The sequence below is a fragment of the Stegodyphus dumicola genome, chromosome 2, assembly GCF_044657685.1.
Source record: "Stegodyphus dumicola isolate Sdum_Otavi_A_Nest chromosome 2, ASM4465768v1".
Classification (NCBI taxonomy): Eukaryota; Metazoa; Arthropoda; class Arachnida; order Araneae; family Eresidae; genus Stegodyphus; species Stegodyphus dumicola.
The window spans coordinates 252,886,178-252,904,236 of record NC_140769.1 but is presented as its reverse complement, the minus strand read 5'-3'; the positions used below and the strand labels follow the sequence as shown (position 1 = coordinate 252,904,236).

The 18,059-nt window shown below is 33.7% G+C and overlaps 1 long non-coding RNA gene across 1 annotated transcript in view; it reads left to right on the top strand.

Annotated features, from left to right (window-relative positions):
* The window catches only part of LOC118189832 (uncharacterized), a 49,461-nt gene extending 33,357 nt beyond the window's left edge, over nucleotides 1-16,104 (top strand). Inside the window, exons 3-4 of the long non-coding RNA XR_015039841.1 lie at nucleotides 14,780-14,833; nucleotides 15,882-16,104. This is a non-coding gene — a long non-coding RNA (uncharacterized LOC118189832). The remainder of the gene's footprint in view (nucleotides 1-14,779; nucleotides 14,834-15,881) is intronic.
* Nucleotides 16,105-18,059: the final 1,955 nt, after the last annotated feature.

Sequence of the window (18,059 nt, the reverse complement as noted above, 5' to 3'; positions counted from 1 at the left end):
CTCTTGAGCTTTAAAAATGTATGAAAGAATTTATTTTTAATCCATTTCAGCGATTGAGGGGGCTGGGAAACATTTTCTTAGAGCTCAGGGGAAAAAAGGCTCTTTCCATGATACCTAACACGTTTGAGCTTTAAAAATGTATGAAAGAATTTATTTTTAATCCATTTCAGCGATTGAGGGGGCTGGGAAACATTTTCTTAGAGCTCAGGGAAAAAAAGGCTCTTTCCATGACACCTAACACGCTTGAGCTTTAAAAATGTATGAAACAATTTATTTTTAATCCATTTCAGCGATTGAGGGGGCTCGGAAAATTTTCTTAGAGCTCAGGGAATGTGTCTCCAGGTTGAATGCATTAAAGCCAAAAGAATTCCTCATGAAAGAACATCTTTTTTTCCTGGTTGTGGGATGGAGTAGAGTTGCTGCATCTTGAACAACCCACACTGATCTGAAGAGAAATATGAAATGTTTTTATAGATATAAGAAATGAACTGAAAGTGAAAGTAAAAATGAAATTGTATTGGCTGGAAATATTTCTTGGCTGTTGAATGGGAAAAATATTTCCAGAGCTGAAAAAAAAAAAAAAACTCTTCCTTTTTTTCTATTAATTTGATGTCTTCAGTTTGTTTACTTTGGAATGGAGAAACCCAAAGACTATGACTCATCCTTTCTAAAACATATAATTCCTAGAATGAGTCATGGTCTATTTTTAGAAACAGGGAGACAACATTCTCACACAAAAGGGGGGTAGGGTTAATTTTTATCATGTCTAGAAGACATGATAAAAATTAACAAAAAGTGTTTTTTTTTTTTTTTTTTTTTTTTTTTTTACATCTCAAAATTTTTTTTTCTGAGCTCTGAAAATATTTTCCCAGACGATCTCATTTCGTTTTTCGACTTTCACTTTCAACTCTTCTCTTTTCTATAAAAGCATTCCACGTTTCTGTTCAGAACACTGTGGGCTGTTGAAAAGGCAACACGCCTCCCTCTCTACATTAATCGGGAATCCAAGATGTTCTTAAGAAGAATTCTTTGAGAATCTCTTAACCTTTCTGAACTTTAAACGAGCTAGCTGGATATTTCTTCATTTCTTTTTCAAGTATGGGTTCAAAGGATTATTTTAAATAGTTGCAAGTAAGACGTTGTATTATTTTCTGTTGATCATGAATCTATTAAAAATTTCAATGCCTGGTTTTAGGTCTACCTATACCCAACATGATTCATATGTTTTACTCTACGTTTTAGATGAGACCCTCTCTTAAAAACATGATTTTCCTATTCAAAGTTGAAATGAGTTTCCAAAAGCATGATCCTTTTAAAAAAAACATGTGCGTTTGTGTAGGTCTGGTGGGACGGTTAGCTTTCTTTCTTACGAGATAGTCATCTCCACGAGATGTGTTTTGGATATCTTCTCCACCCTCTCGTGGTCGCTGAAATCTCGTGATGGCTCAAATGAAAAGGGTTCGTTTATTTTGACTCACAATTACGTTATATTTTTTTTAATATCTCCTCCAACGACTCGTGGAACTCTTTTCCCTGAAATGAGGTATGTTTGGCAGGGCACGCCCTCTGAAGTGAAGCTCGGAATACTTTGACAAATCCTGTCGAGTGGATTCTGAAACCATTTTTAAAGGATCTCAGAGAAACACCCATGAAGACAATAGCAACGTGTCGTTTTTTCGGAAAGGATGAAGGAGGCTCATGGTGAGAGATGTTGCTGTAAATTTTTTTTTTCTTAGAAATTTGAAAAAAAAATATAGAGTAGTAAGACACAGTCTCTTTTTTCGAAACTGAGTAGGAGGGTCATTTTGAGATGAGCTGGAAAATATTTTCTGAGAGATTTGAAAAAAATTTTTAAAAATAAAAAATATATATATTATATAATATATATATTATATAATATATATTATAAATACTTTTTGTTCATTTTTATCATGTCTTCAGGCATGATAAAAATGAACGACATCTCTCATTTTTCTTTGAAACCTCTCTCAACCTATCTCGTCCTGTTTCTCAAGTAACATTCCTTTCCTGGAAAGCTAAATTCTTTAGAAACCTAAGACAACTCCTTTCCTGAAAAGCTAATTTCTTTAGACACCTAAGACAACAGGTAGAGACATACTTCGAACCAAAAAGAGAGTAGAGATCCTTTTGAATAATGTCGAATAGACAAAACACGAGTAGCCATTTCCGTTCTGTGCTTTTTCCTAGGGACGATCCATGAAAGGGTCCTGTTTTGTTCACGAAGCGTGGTTCACCCATGAATTAAACACGTAGGCTCGAAACTTTCTAACATCTCTACCTCCACGGTGCAGTTTGAAGGGAAGGTGACCCACCCATCACCCCAGCTATGAAATGAAATGTCAAAACAGTGCACACGTCCTAGAATGAGAACCCTTGTAGACATTTGGGGACTCTACAGCACAGACTCAACAGAAACAAAACCATAAAACCTTTCATAGATCCCAGAGAGTGGATGCTTAAAAATAAGGTGATGTCTCGTCGATCAAATCAGCTGGAAATAAATGTCTAAGAGCTGTGAAGAATGGATGGCCTACCTTCACAAAAGCTCTTTCTAGGAGGGAAAAGTATGTATCCAAGCAGAATACACAGCACAGACTGATGTTAAGTCGAAACTCGAGTGCTTTCAATACACAAGTATGAATTCGTTCTAATAACCCTTTAGATAGGTCTCATTTGACTCATCGAGTCGAGGGGAAAAATATTTCTATGACGTGTTGCCTTTCCAACAGCCCACACTGTTCTGAACTGAAACGTAGAATGCTTTTATAGATAAGAGAAGAATTGAAAATGAAAGTAAAAAAACGAAATCAGATCGGCTGGGAAAATTTCTGAGCCGAGAAAAAATTCTGAGTCAAAAAAAAAATTATAATAATAATAATAACTTTTCCTTTTTTCTTTTTTAATTTGATGTCTTCACTTTTTGACATTCTACAAGGTCAAAAGAGTGAAGACATCAAATTAATAAAGAAAAAGGAAGAGGTTTTTTTTTTTTTTTTTTTTTTTTTTTTTTTTTTAATCTCAGAATTTTTCCTGAGCTCTGAAAAATTTTTTCCCAGCCGATCCCATTTCGTTTTTTGACTTTCACTTTCAATTCTTCTCTTTTCTATAAAAGTATTCCACGTTTTTGTTCAGAACAGTGTGGGCTGTTGAAAAGGTAACATGTCTCCCTCTCTCTTTACCCAAATCTGGAACCCATGATGATCTTAAGAAGAATTCTTTAAGAATCTCTTACGATTCCTGAATCTTAGACAAGCTGAATGTTTCTTTTTCGTATTTCGAAGCTATTAATGGATCAAAGAAGAAGATTTCAATGGACTGACTTCATCGTTCTAGGATAGAATATTTTTCGAAATCTCTTCCTACTTTCGTCTACACAGAAATGCTTTCAACGAAAGTTAGGTCCTCTTTTACATTTCCTTTTTAAATAGTTGTTCAAAGGGATTTTCGTTCTGCTGATTCAGGTTTCCCGCGCTTCACGCTACCCATCCTCACCCATTCCTAAAGGATCTCAGAGAAAATTGAAAGGGAGATCGCGAAAAAGAAATACCCTCCAGTGAACACAGTTCCAACGACAGTGGATAGATTTTTCGGTCCTTCCAGAGATATCCCCGGTGACCGATAGGTTGTTCAGCCACATGGGTGTCACGAAAAGGCACACCATGCCTGTTTCCCTCCCTAAAATGTTTCTTCGGAAAAGGGAAAGTTTTTTCCCCACCCCTTTGGAGATTCCTTTTCCGAATCGATACCCAAACCCATCGGCCAGAAAAATAAATTTTTTTAAGAACCTTTCTACTCTTGAAACCCAATATAAGATACGTATTCATTGTAATATTTTTAATAAATTATGCATACATGTATTTTAAGAGGTTATTTATTGTTTCTTACAATGCTTCGTGAATCTTACGTAAAGTAGCTTGGAAGAACCGTATTATTATTTCTTTCTTCTAACCTCTTACAACTATATTGTTTAAAGTTTCTAAGGAATTTCTAATACATTGTGTATTTAGCTAAAGCCTGTGACAAGATGAGTTTAACTCACCAAAACAATTTATATATAGGCAGTTTGAGTTAGCTGGATCCGTGGAAATAATTAGATAATATTTATGTCACGTAAATATTTGCTAACACGTGTTTCGTTTCCTTCTTATCATGCTATTTCAACCATTTTGTTTAGCAATGATCCATCTCAAATAAAAAGGATTTGACAAGACACAAATAGTATTTAAAAGATTGATGAAATAACACTAAAGTCTCATGTTGTTGGAATCACTTAAGAAATTTAGAGTTTACAGACTAGTTCATCCAATTTGTTAACAATATTAGAATGAATACGTATATTTGTAATATATTTCAGAAACGGCAAGTTCTTAAAAAAATTTATTTTTCTGGCCGATGGGTTTGGGTATCGATTCGGAAAAGGAATCTCCAAAGGGGTGGGAAAAAAACTTTCCCTTTTCCGAAGAAACATTTTAGGGAGGGAAACAGGCATGGTGTGCCTTTTCGTGACACCCATGTGGCTGAACAACCTATCGGTCACCGGGGATATCTCTGGAAGGACCGAAAAAATCTATCCACTGTCGTTGGAACTGTGTTCACTGGAGGGTATTTCTTTTTCGCGATCTCCCTTTCAATTTTCTCTGAGATCCTTTAGGAATGGGTGAGGATGGGTAGCGTGAAGCGCGGGAAACCTGAATCAGCAGAACGAAAATCCCTTTGAACAACTATTTAAAAAGGAAATGTAAAAGAGGACCTAACTTTCGTTGAAAGCATTTCTGTGTAGACGAAAGTAGGAAGAGATTTCGAAAAATATTCTATCCTAGAACGATGAAGTCAGTCCATTGAAATCTTCTTCTTTGATCCATCAATAGCTTCGAAATACGAAAAAGAAACATTCAGCTTGTCTAAGATTCAGGAATCGTAAGAGATTCTTAAAGAATTCTTCTTAAGATCATCATGGGTTCCAGATTTGGGTAAAGAGAGAGGGAGACATGTTACCTTTTCAACAGCCCACACTGTTCTGAACAAAAACGTGGAATACTTTTATAGAAAAGAGAAGAATTGAAAGTGAAAGTCAAAAAACGAAATGGGATCGGCTGGGAAAAAATTTTTCAGAGCTCAGGAAAAATTCTGAGATTAAAAAAAAAAAAAAAAAAAAAAAAAAAAAAAAAAAAAAAAAAACCTCTTCCTTTTTCTTTATTAATTTGATGTCTTCACTCTTTTGACCTTGTAGAATGTCAAAAAGTGAAGACATCAAATTAAAAAAGAAAAAAGGAAAAGTTATTATTATTATTATTATAATTTTTTTTTTGACTCAGAATTTTTTCTCGGCTCAGAAATTTTCCCAGCCGATCTGATTTCGTTTTTTTACTTTCATTTTCAATTCTTCTCTTATCTATAAAAGCATTCTACGTTTCAGTTCAGAACAGTGTGGGCTGTTGGAAAGGCAACACGTCATAGAAATATTTTTCCCCTCGACTCGATGAGTCAAATGAGACCTATCTAAAGGGTTATTAGAACGAATTCATACTTGTGTATTGAAAGCACTCGAGTTTCGACTTAACATCAGTCTGTGCTGTGTATTCTGCTTGGATACATACTTTTCCCTCCTAGAAAGAGCTTTTGTGAAGGTAGGCCATCCATTCTTCACAGCTCTTAGACATTTATTTCCAGCTGATTTGATCGACGAGACATCACCTTATTTTTAAGCATCCACTCTCTGGGATCTATGAAAGGTTTTATGGTTTTGTTTCTGTTGAGTCTGTGCTGTAGAGCCCCCAAATGTCTACAAGGGTTCTCATTCTAGGACGTGTGCACTGTTTTGACATTTCATTTCATAGCTGGGGTGATGGGTGGGTCACCTTCCTTTCAAACTGCACCGTGGAGGTACAGATGTTAGAAAGATTCGAGCCTACGTGTTTAATTCATGGGTGAACCACGCTTCGTGAACAAAACAGGACCCTTTCGTGGATCGTCCCTAGGAAAAAGCACAGAACGGAAATGGCTACTCGTGTTTTGTCTATTCGACATTATTCAAAAGGATCTCTACTCTCTTTTTGGTTCGAAGTATGTCTCTACCTGTTGTCTTAGGTGTCTAAAGAAATTAGCTTTTCAGGAAAGGAGTTGTCTTAGGTTTCTAAAGAAATTAGCTTTTCAGGAAAGGAATGTTACTTGAGAAACAGGACGAGATAGGTTGAGAGAGGTTTCAAAGAAAAATGAGAGATGTCGTTCATTTTTATCATATCTGAAGACATGATAAAAATGAACAAAAAGTATTTATAATATATATTATATAATATATATATTTTTTATTTTTAAAAAATTTTTTCAAATCTCTCAGAAAATATTTTCCAGCTCATCTCAAAATGACCCTCCTACTCAGTTTCGAAAAAAGAGACTGTGTCTTACTACTCTATATTTTTTTTTCAAATTTCTAAGAAAAAAAAATTTTACAGCAACATCTCTCACCATGAGCCTGCTTCATCCTTTCCGAAAAAACGACACGTTGCTATTGTCTTCATGGGTGTTTCTCTGAGATCCTTTAAAAATGGTTTCAGAATCCACTCGACAGGATTTGTCAAAGTATTCCGAGCTTCACTTCAGAGGGCGTGCGCTGCTAAACATACCTCATTTCAGGGAAAAGAGTTCCACGAGTCGTTGGAGGAGATATTCAACAAAATATAACGTGGTTGTGAGTCAAAATAAACGAACCCTTTTCATTTGAGCCATCACGAGATTTCAGCGACCACGAGAGGGTGGAGAAGATATCCAAAACACATCTCGTGGAGATGACTATCTCGTAAGAAAGAAAGCTAACCGTCCCACCAGACCTACACAAACACACATGTTTTTTTTAAAGGATCATGCTTTTGGAAACTCATTTCAACTTTGAATAGGAAAATCATGTTTTTAAGAGAGGGCCTCATCTAAAACGTAGAGTAAAACATATGAATCATGTTGGGTATAGGTAGTCCTAAAACTAGACATTGAAATTTTTTAATAGATTCATGATCAACAGAAAATAATACAACGTCTTACTTGCAACTATTTAAAAGAATCCTTTGAACCCATACTTGAAAAAGAAATGAAGAAATATCCAGCTAGCTCGTTTAAAGTTCAGAAAGGTTTCTGAACTTTAAACGAGTTCTTTAAACGAGTTTTGTTTTAAACGAACTTTAAAATTTCTCAGAGCTCAGAAAAAAATTCTGAGATGTAAAAAAAAAAAACCCACTTTTTGTTAATTTTTATCATGTCTTCTAGACATGATAAAAATTAACCCTACCCCCCTTTTGTGTAAGAATGTTGTCTCCCTGTTTCTAAAAATAGACCAGAACCCAATCTTTTCTTGGAATTCTATTCTTTAGAAAGGATGAGTCATGGTCTATTTTTAGAGACAACATTCCCAGACAAAAAGAGAAGGGAGTTAATTTTTATCATGTCTAGAAGACATGATAAAAATGAACAAAAAGATTTTTTTTTTTAACATCTCAGAATTTTTTTCTGAGCTCTGAGAAATTTTTCCTAGCCGATCCCATTTCGTTTTTCGACTTTCACTTTCAACTCCACTTTTCTATAAAAGCATTCCACGTTTCTGTTCAGAACAGTGCGGGCTGTTGAAGAGGCAACATGTCTCTCTCTACCCAAATCTGGAACCCTAGTCACGAGAGAATATGAGACTAGAAAAATAGTTTAGCTTATTGATTTAAAAAATGTCCCATGCTAGAACTCAGAATTATAATCAGAGCGGGGCTTTCCAGTATCCACTTCCAAGATTTTAGATTTGCCATGGGTGACATGTTCCCAAATTCATAAATTCTTCAATTACAGTCCCCTTCTTTGACAAATGGCTAAGAAATTCTTAAAGAATATCAGGAGATTGGGTAAAGAGAGAGACGTGTTGCCTCTTCCACAGCTCACACGGATCTGAAGTGAAACGCGGAATGCTTTTATAGATAACTGGGGAATTGAAACAAAGTCAAAAGCCAATCGAAAGTAAAATCCCAACAGAATTCCACAAGAATGAGTCATAGTCTATTTTTAGAAAGAGTGAGACAACATTCCCAGACAAAAAGAGAAGGGAGTTAATTTTTATCATGTCTATAAGACATGATAAAAATTAACAAAAAGATTTTTTTTTTTACATCTCAGAATTTTTTTCTGAGCTCTGAGAATTTTTTCCCAGTCGGCTTGATTCACAAAACCAGATATATTCAAATTATTTCTATAGAGGGTTCTCATCTATTTAAACCACTCGCGTTTCAGCTTTAAATCAGTCTGTGCTGTGCACTGGAGCTGAATACACGCTTCTTCCTCCTGGAAAGAGGTTTTGTGAAGGTGTGTGGAGATATTGTTTTCAGCTGTCAGACATTTTTTTCCAACAGCCGACTCGATCGTTCAAATGACACCGTGAAAGTTGGAGAGAGGTCAAGTCGATTCGGATGACGGTAAAGCATTTGAGGGCTATTTGCCTTAAGAAATGCCTTCGTGGAGGACTTTGGAAGGGAAACTGGCTCGTATTCACGTTACACATGGGGAAAAACCACGAAAAAGAACACCCATGCAGCCAGCTTGAAAGTCAGTCGTTTACGTTTTACAAAATATGAAATGGATTTTATAAAAACATATTGGGATCGTATTCAAAATTGGATCATTCTGTTGTTTTATCAGAATATACCAGTATAAGATTGAACAATTCTATTGAATCACATGTTTTGCCTCCTTGAAAGTCATTTGTTAACGTTTCACAAAATATATATCAGTATATGATGGAATCTTCATGATCCGTTATCCTGACTGATGGAGTCAGCTGTGGATCACAAGACCTTGCCTTTTTTGAAAAGGATTCGTTAAAGTTTCACAAAATATACAAAATATATATCAGTATACGATTGAAAAAAATCATGATCCGTTATCCTGACTGATGGAGTCAGCTGTGGATCACAGGATCTTGCCTTGTTGAAAACAATTTGTTAAAGTTCCACAAAATATGCCAGTATACAATGGAACTATCGTGATCCGTTAATTCTGACAAGTCTAGTCAGCTGTGGATCACGAAATCGTGCCTTCTTGAAATTCATTTGTTAAAGAAGTTTCACAAAATATATCAGTATACAATGGAATAATCGTGATCCGTTAATCCTGACTGATTGAGTCAGCTCTGGATCACGAGATCTTGCCTTCTTGAAAGTCATTTGTTAAAATTTCACAAAATATATTAGTATACGAGGGAACAGTCGTGATCCGATTATACTGACTGCTCTAGCCAGCTGTGGATCACGAGATCTTGCCTTCTTGAAAAGGATTTGTTAAAGAAGTTTCACAAAATATATCAGTATACGATTGATAAAATCGTGATCCGTTAATCCTGACTAGTCTAGCCAGCTGTGGATCACGAGATCTTGCCTTGTTAAAGTTTCACAAAATATATCAGTATACGATGGAACCATCGTGATCCATTGATCCTGACTGCTCTAGCCAGCTAAGGATCACGAGATCTTGCCCTGTTGAAAGGGATTTGTTAAAGTTTCACAAAATATATCAGTATACGATTGATAAAATCGTGATCCGTTTTTCCTGACTAATGGAGTCAGCTGTGGATCACGAGATCTTGGCTTCTTGAAAGGAATTTGTTAAAGTTTCACAAAATATATTAGTATAGGATGGAACAATCGTGATCCGATTACACTGACGGGTCTAGCCAGCTGTGGATCACGAGATCTTGGCTTCTTGAAAGGAATTTGTTAAAGTTTCACAAAATATTTCAGTATAGGATGGAACAATCGTGATCCGATTACACTGACGGGTCTAGCGAGCTGTGGATCACGTGATCTTGGCTTCTTGAAAGGAATTTGTTAAAGTTTCACAAAATATATAAGTATAGGATGGAACAATCGTGATCCGATTACACTGACGGGTCTAGCCAGCTGTGGATCACGAGATCTTGGCTTCTTGAAAGGAATTTGTTAAAGTTTCACAAAATATATCAGTATAGGATGGAACAATCGTGATCCGATTACACTGACGTGTCTAGCCAGCTGTGGATCACATGATCTTGGCTTCTTGAAAGGAATTTGTTAAAGTTTCACAAAATATATCAGTATATGAAATAATAGCATGTTTTCTATAAAAACAGCTATTGAGTAAAACATTTCTAGCCTTGAAAAACAAAAACAGTAGCAGGGGGAAAAATATCACCCTACTTCAAAGTATTGAAAGGAAATAAGAATACATTTCTATAAAATGGGTGACTCAATAAATATTTGTAGTCTATGAAATAGAAAAGAGTAAGAAAAAAATGTTCACATACCTTCACAGAAGCTCTTCCCAGGAGAGTGAGAAGCGTGTATCCACGTTGAGTGCACAGCACAGACTGATATGAAACTGAAACCCGAGTGGTTTAAATACATTAACGAGTTGCTTCTAGAAACCGACTGGGAAAAATTCTCAGAGCTCTGGAAAAATTTTCACACATTAAAAAAAAAAAAAAAAAAAAAAAAAAAAAAAAAAAAAAAACCTTTCTTTTTTCTTTCTTAATTTGATGTCTACACTTTTTTTATTTCTACAAGGTCAAAAGAATGAAGGCATCAAATTAAGAAAGAAAGAGGAAGTATATTTTTTTTTTTAAATCTTTTTTCAGCTTTGAAAATTTTCTTCCCAGTCGTTAACATTTCGTTTTTGGACTTTCAGTTTCAATTCTTGGACCCATGATGTTCTTTTCTTGATGTTCTTGTAGTATATTCCTATACAAATTCACTCCTTTTCCCCAAAAAAGATATCTTTTTTTTTATTTTTTTTACCTTCCAATTTGTATAGCTATATACTGAAAACAGGCATTAAAGTCAGTTTGTAGTATATTCCTATACAAATTCACTTAATTTCCCAGCAAAAAGATGTCTTTTTTATTTTTTTACCTTCCAATTTGTATAGCTATATGCTGAAAACAGGCTTTAAAGTCCGTTTGTAGTATATTCCTATACATATTCACTGCCTTCCCCCCCCCCGAAAAAAAAAGATGTCTTTTTTTTTATTTTTTTTACCTTCCAATTTGTATAGCTATATGCTGAAAACAGGCTTTAAAGTCCGTTTGTAGTATATTCCTATACAAATTCACTGCCTTCCCCCCGAAAAAAAAAAGATGTCTTTTTTTTTATTTTTTTTACCTTCCAATTTGTATAGCTATATGCTGAAAACAGGCTTTAAAGTCCGTTTGTAGTATATTCCTATACAAATTCACTGCCTTCCCTCCCCCGAAAAAAAAAAGATGTTTTTTTTTATTTTTTTTTACCTTCCAATTTGTATAGCTATATACTGAAAACAGGCCTTAAATTCCGTTTGTACTATATTCCTATACAAATTTACTCCCTTTTCCCCAAAAAGATGTCTTTTTTTTTAATTTTACCTTCAAATTTGTATAGCTACATACTGAGAACAGGCGTTCAAGTCCGTTTGTAGTATATTGGTATACATGGTCTATTTTTAGAAAGGGTGAGACAACATTCCCAGACAAAAGGGGGTAGAGTTAATTTTTATCATGTCTAGAAGACATGATAAAAATTAACAAAAAGTTTTTTTTTTTTTTTTTTTTTTATATATCTCAGAATTTTTTTCTGAGCTCTGAAAATTTATTCCCAGCCGGCAACCAAGTGAAAATTCTCCAGCCAAGACGATTGGCCTTTTACTTTCACTTTCAACACTTTTCTATAAAAGTATTCTACGTTTTCTGTTCAGAACTGTGCGGGCTGTCCAAGGTGCAGCATGCTTTTTCTCTCTGTACCTCGTCTGGACCCAGGACCACTCTTCTAGAAAGAGCTTCTGTGAACACAAGCTTTTTTCCAATTTTTGACGTCTCACAGAATAGAAATCATTCCTCCGTTTAGGGGAAAATTTTTCCCATTTGAGAAGCTAGGACCCCTCGTTTGGATTTCATCAGCAACCGTTTATCAGGGTCTAGCGATTTTGGATGATCCATCCATGGATCAGAATTTCCCATCCGTGGTTTTTATGCATCAAGATTTCAACATAGTTTAAGAAAAATCCTTCAATCCTATTTGAAAGGAGATGACATGATATTGAAAGACATTTTCCCATGACGGACATTGAAAGACATTTTCCCATGACGAAATCTCTCTATCCCACATCTTCTTCTAAAGTGAAGTTAAAGAGATTTTTCATACCGGGTTTTCAATTTTCACCTCTAATCATACCGTTGACGACGTGTGACACACAAACCGTGACATAAATTTCAGTTTCCATGACAGCTAACAGTCTTGAAGTTTAAACAAATGTATGAAAGAATTTATTTTTGATCCGTTTCAGCGATTGAGTGGGCTGGGATAAAAAAGGTTCTTTCCATGACAGCTAACGCGCTTGAGCTTTAAACATGTATGAAAGAATTTATTTTTAATCCATTTCAGCGATTGAGTGGGCTGTGAACAGAAAAAGCTCTTTCCATGATACCTAACACTCTTGAGCTTTAAAAATGTATGAAAGAATTTATTTTTAATCCATTTCAGCGATTGAGGGGCCTGGGAAACATTTTCTTAGAGCTCAGGGAAAAAAGGCTCTTTCCATGACACCTAACACGCTTGAGCTTTAAAAATGTATGAAACAATTTATTTTTAATCCATTTCAGCGATTGAGTGGGCTGTGAAAAGAAAAAGCTCTTTCCATGATACCTTACACGTTTGAGCTTTAAAAATGTATGAAAGAATTTATTTTTAATCCATTTCAGCGATTGAGGGGGCTGGGAAACATTTTCTTAGAGCTCAGGGGAAAAAAGGCTCTTTCCATGACAGCTAACACTCTTGAGGTTTAAAAATGTATGAAAGAATTTATTTTTAATCCATTTCAGCGATTGAGTGGCCTGGCAAACATTTTCTTTGAGCTCAGGGAAAAAAGGCTCTTTCCATGACAGCTAACACTCTTGAGGTTTAAAAATGTATGAAAGAATTTATTTTTAATCCATTTCAGCTATTGAGTCTGCTGGGAAACATTTTCTTAGAGCTCAGGGGAAAAAAGGTTCTTTCCATGACAGCTAACACTCTTGAGGTTTAAAAATGTATGAAAGAATTTATTTTTAATCCATTTCAGCGATTGAGTGGGCTGGGAAACATTTTCTTAGAGCTCAGGGAATGTGTCTCCAGGTTGAATGCACAGCACACACGGATGGGAAGTCGAAACTCGAGTGGCTTAAAAAATAAATATACGAAAGTTGGGTCATCCAGCTGACTAGGAAAAATTTTCAGAGTTCTGGAAATAATTCTGCGTTCAAGCATGGGACATGAGAACCGAAATGTATTACAATCATCATGTCATCATTGTTTTCGAAAGCCAAAAGAACATCTCATGAAAGAACATCTTTTTTTCCTGGTTGTGGGATGGAGTAGAGTTGCTGCATCTTGAACAACCCACACTGATCTGAACAGAAACATGAAATGTTCTTATAGATATAAGAAATGAATTGAAAGTGAAAGTAAAAATGAAATTGTATTGGCTGGAAATATTTCTTGGCTGTTGAATGGGAAAAATATTTCCAGAGCTATAAAAAAAAAAAAAAAAAAAAAAAAAACCTCTTCCTTTTTTTTTTGTTAATTTGATGTCTTCACTTTGTTTACTTTGGAATGGAGAAACCGAAAGACTATGACTCATCCTTTCTAAAACATATAATTCCTAGAATGAGTCATGGTCTATTTTTAGAAACAGTGAGACAACATTCCCACACAAAAGGGGGGTAGGGTTAATTTTTATCATGTCTAGAAGACATGATAAAAATTAACAAAAAGTTTTTTTTTTTTTTACATCTCAGAATTTTTTTTCTGAGCTCTGAAAATTTTTTCCCAGTCGGCAACCAAGTGAAAAATTTCCAATCGGATTTTACTTTCACTTTCAACTCTTTTCTATAAAAGCATTCCACGTTTTCTGTTCAGAACCGTGCGGGTTCTCCATGGTGCAACATGCTTTTTCTCTCTCTCTACCTCATCTGCAGCTAGGATGTTTTTCCTTCTTCAAGAAGTGGAATTTTTTGGGAATACCTTACAATTTCACGAGCTAGCTGTTTCTTATATTTCGAGGAGATTTCAATGAAATTGTTTATAGATGTCACCTATTGCAGATGGGGAAAAAGTCTATACTGGATCGCTGGAGACATCTCATCCAGATAGGTCACGTTATATTTTTTCCCACACCTAAATAAATTGGACATGAGCCATCCTTTTGTTTTCTCATCCAACAAAGATAGACACTGCAGACCGTTTTGGGTTTTCACTCTTCGCGAACCGAGACGAGCCGCAGCCATACTTTGCGTTTTCTATGAGCGCAATAATGGATCACGTGAGCAGCCATTTTGTTTCCCATCTCACCCAGATAGGTCATGTTGTATTTTGTTTCATGCACCTAGCCAATTTTGGACATGAGCCATCCTTTTGTTTTTTTTTTCTATCGAACCAAGATAGACTCTGGAGACAATTTTGTTTCTCAACGGAAAAGTAAATTTTCTGAATGGGTGCCGGTGTTCGAATACTTTTGTGACCGACTGTACAGGAACGTGGTATATTATAAACATGTATAGTATCTCATAGTATATAAACTCATAACTTTGATTATGTAGTATGCTTTGTATATTATTTATGAAAGCATGTATATTTCAATCAAGATTGTTGAGTAAACTTTTCTTGCTTTATGCTATCTCTGAAAGCATGTATATTTCAGTCAAGATTGTTGAGTAAATTGTGCTTATTTTATGCTTTTTTCTTTTTTACATTAGAAAATTCCACACCTTTATCATGAGGAAATCTGCAATGGCATTTAGGAATGACAAGTTTGTATCTATTACATAAAATCTAATGTTTTCTGGATTCTTCTTTTCCTTTTCCTCCCAACAGAAAAACTTTAATGGTATAAATCAGCGGTTTTCAACCTTTTGACTGTAGTGTTCCATCTAAGCAAAAACTGAAAAACATTAATACTACCACTAATTTTACAATGATTATTTTTCAATTCCTCAATAGAAATATTAAAAACATATATATATATATATATATATATATATATATATTGCCATTTGCACACTCTTTGTATTAAATATGTACACATAAAAACTATTAGATTAAAAACTGATGATTACTTATTAAAATTAAATTTAATTAAATTAATTATTCACTTGATTATCAAAATTTCAGTTATAATACTTTAATAATTAATTTTTTTATGTCTGCTCTTATTTCATTTAATGGTAAATTAGGATCCACTTTTTATTTTGGTGAGTATTTATATTTCAAATTTAACATGGAAAAAATCATTTTTCACACAAACAGGTTTTGCGAAAAGACAATACAAATTTGATAGCTTTATTTGAAATGCCTTTAAATTCTTTTTTTCGGTTCATCCAAAAGTTAACAAGTGTGTCATTTTCCAAATCTTCAAGTCAATTTTGATCAAAGGAAATTTCTATTAACTATTCTTTTCTTTATGAGATTTTTGAATTTCATAGTTAAAAATATTTTGTTTCTTTGGATACCACCGGCTGAGAACCGCTGGTATAAATTAATTATAACAAATGTAAATTAATATTTCTCATACAAAAGAGTTATTTCAATTCTTTATTGCGAACATTTTATACAGAGTATGTCTTTTATTAACAACAAGATTTTAAGAATTTAAAATAATTATCATTAAATCCTCTTGATCTATAAACAGTCTTAAAAATTATAAAGGGAAAAAATTGAAAGTTAAAGAAATCAATATTATGAATTGTTCCTTTTTAGAGAAGTTTCATTGTTTAATTAATTATAAAAAGTGTTTTACATTATGAAATATAAAGTTAAGAATATTTGAATTTGAATGAATATTTTAAAATTTTCTCTCAGATAGAAGCTCAACTATTCGAAGCAGGAGACCGAAGAGAAAAAAGGAAGAGAGATGATATTACAGCTGCAGAAAAGGAAATAATTGAAACGCAGAAGAATATATTAATGTACTGTGTGAAATATGTGACTTGTATAAGCAATCAGTTGCAAATCAGTCTGCTGTCATAGAAAATCAAAATATAATTATTAATTTATTAAAAAAATAAATCATGCATTTCAAATATTACAGTATTTTCATTCTTTTATGTATTTCTGCAGTGTGGGATTCATATTTTAATTGTAAAATTTACTACTTTCTTAATTTTATAAAATTTTGTGATTATAAAAATTATTTAAAAGAAATTCACAGATCCATTATATGACATAAACATTATAATAATTCTAATACCACTATTATAAGTCTCGTGAAAATATTTATGCATTTTACACAGCAATTATCTTTTTCCTGGAGGAAAATGGGAATAAGACCTGTAAGAATCTTTAGTCAATGTATTACAAATTTTAATTTTCAGATATAACACGAAATGAATTAAATTGTTTTTCAATTATGTTAATAAGGTATATGAATGAGATGTGGTATTAAAAATTTCATTTCTTTTTATCATTGAAGAAATAACATTCGATATCCTACAGCTCCATAACAATGGCAGATAAAATTGACATTCTAATTTCGAAGTTCTAAAAATACAGAGATGACAACTATTAAAGTATGGCTAATGTCTAGTTTACAATAACAATGTTGAGTCGCGTACTAAAAATTAAGTGAATCAAACTGTATTTATTTTCCCCCTTCTCTTTTTTTGGCTGAAAAACAATTTATTATACTCTCATGATTTTACTTAAATGTATTTCTTTTAATGGCAAACCCACTGAGGTAAGTATGCAGTAAGTTATTATAGTGAATGCGTAATGATGATATAAATCTAAATTCAGCAAACAATCTTTCCCTTACTTTAATGTTTTAAAATCTAGAATTAAAAGAAAAATGTATGTTCTTTAAATAATACAAGAGGATATGGAGGCATAAATCATAGGCTGTTTATTCTTTACATATTATGCTAATCAGGAATTGGAGCAAAACCCTGCTTAATCGAAGAATACGCTCACAGGAATGGTGGAGGAAAATTGAACTGTCCAATATTTGTTTTGCCCACCCCCAAGAAGACATAAACAGTATAGAGTAAACATAATACATAAACAGTATAGAGTGAAATAATTGTTTTAATTTATACTATAATAAATAAGCATGAAGTTCTTATGCTATTAAATGTGTATTGTCACATGGAAATTTTCTATCTTGTCCCATGGAAGGGGACGAAAGGGAAACATTTGACTTTTTGGAAGAAACTGAATTTCGGTGTAGTAAATCTTGTTGCTAAGTTTAAGATAAATTAAGTGCAATGCTAATTTATAGTGACTTACTATTGTAAATCATGACTGGCATACCAACACTAAAATATATATATATCAAGCCTATTAAGTTATTTCTGGTAGTCAAGAGTTTTTAAACATAAATGATGGAAACAAGAAATTCAGAGGGAAGAACAATAATGATAAAAGTTGTCAGTATGCATTTGAAACCAGGACTAATAAAATTATTTAGGATTATTATTATCAATTAAAATCATTTAGGGTTGTGCATTTAGTTACAGGTTTAAATATAAACCATGGCTTGTGGGTCCCCAAGAATATATTATGAAAGTAATTTTTTTCATAATATATTCTTTATTATCCATGAAGGGGGTTTCACCTTTGCCAGAGGTTCATTGTTGCCCACTTTGGGTTTTTATTATCAAATTTCAAAATTTAAAGATAATTCATTGTGCAATGCACTGACTGAAAACTTTCTGAAGGTACCAACTCATCATCTTCAAACACATCGATCTCAGGATTTTCAACACAATACCTTAAGCATATATTATGTAAAATGGCCACCAGATATGACCATTTTACATATTTTGCTTTGTGAATACAATAGTGTTCCACCAGTATCGTGCAGTAGCCTAAATCTTGATTTGATCTCTATAGCTGCACGAACTTTTCTGTGCTTCTCATTATAGAGATATTCCCGTGATAAAATGGGAATATAATCCACTATCTCCCAAAGATATGCACGATGCGACAAAATACTATCTAGATTTTGTTTCAGTCCATTCCATATAAATGCATCATGAGTAT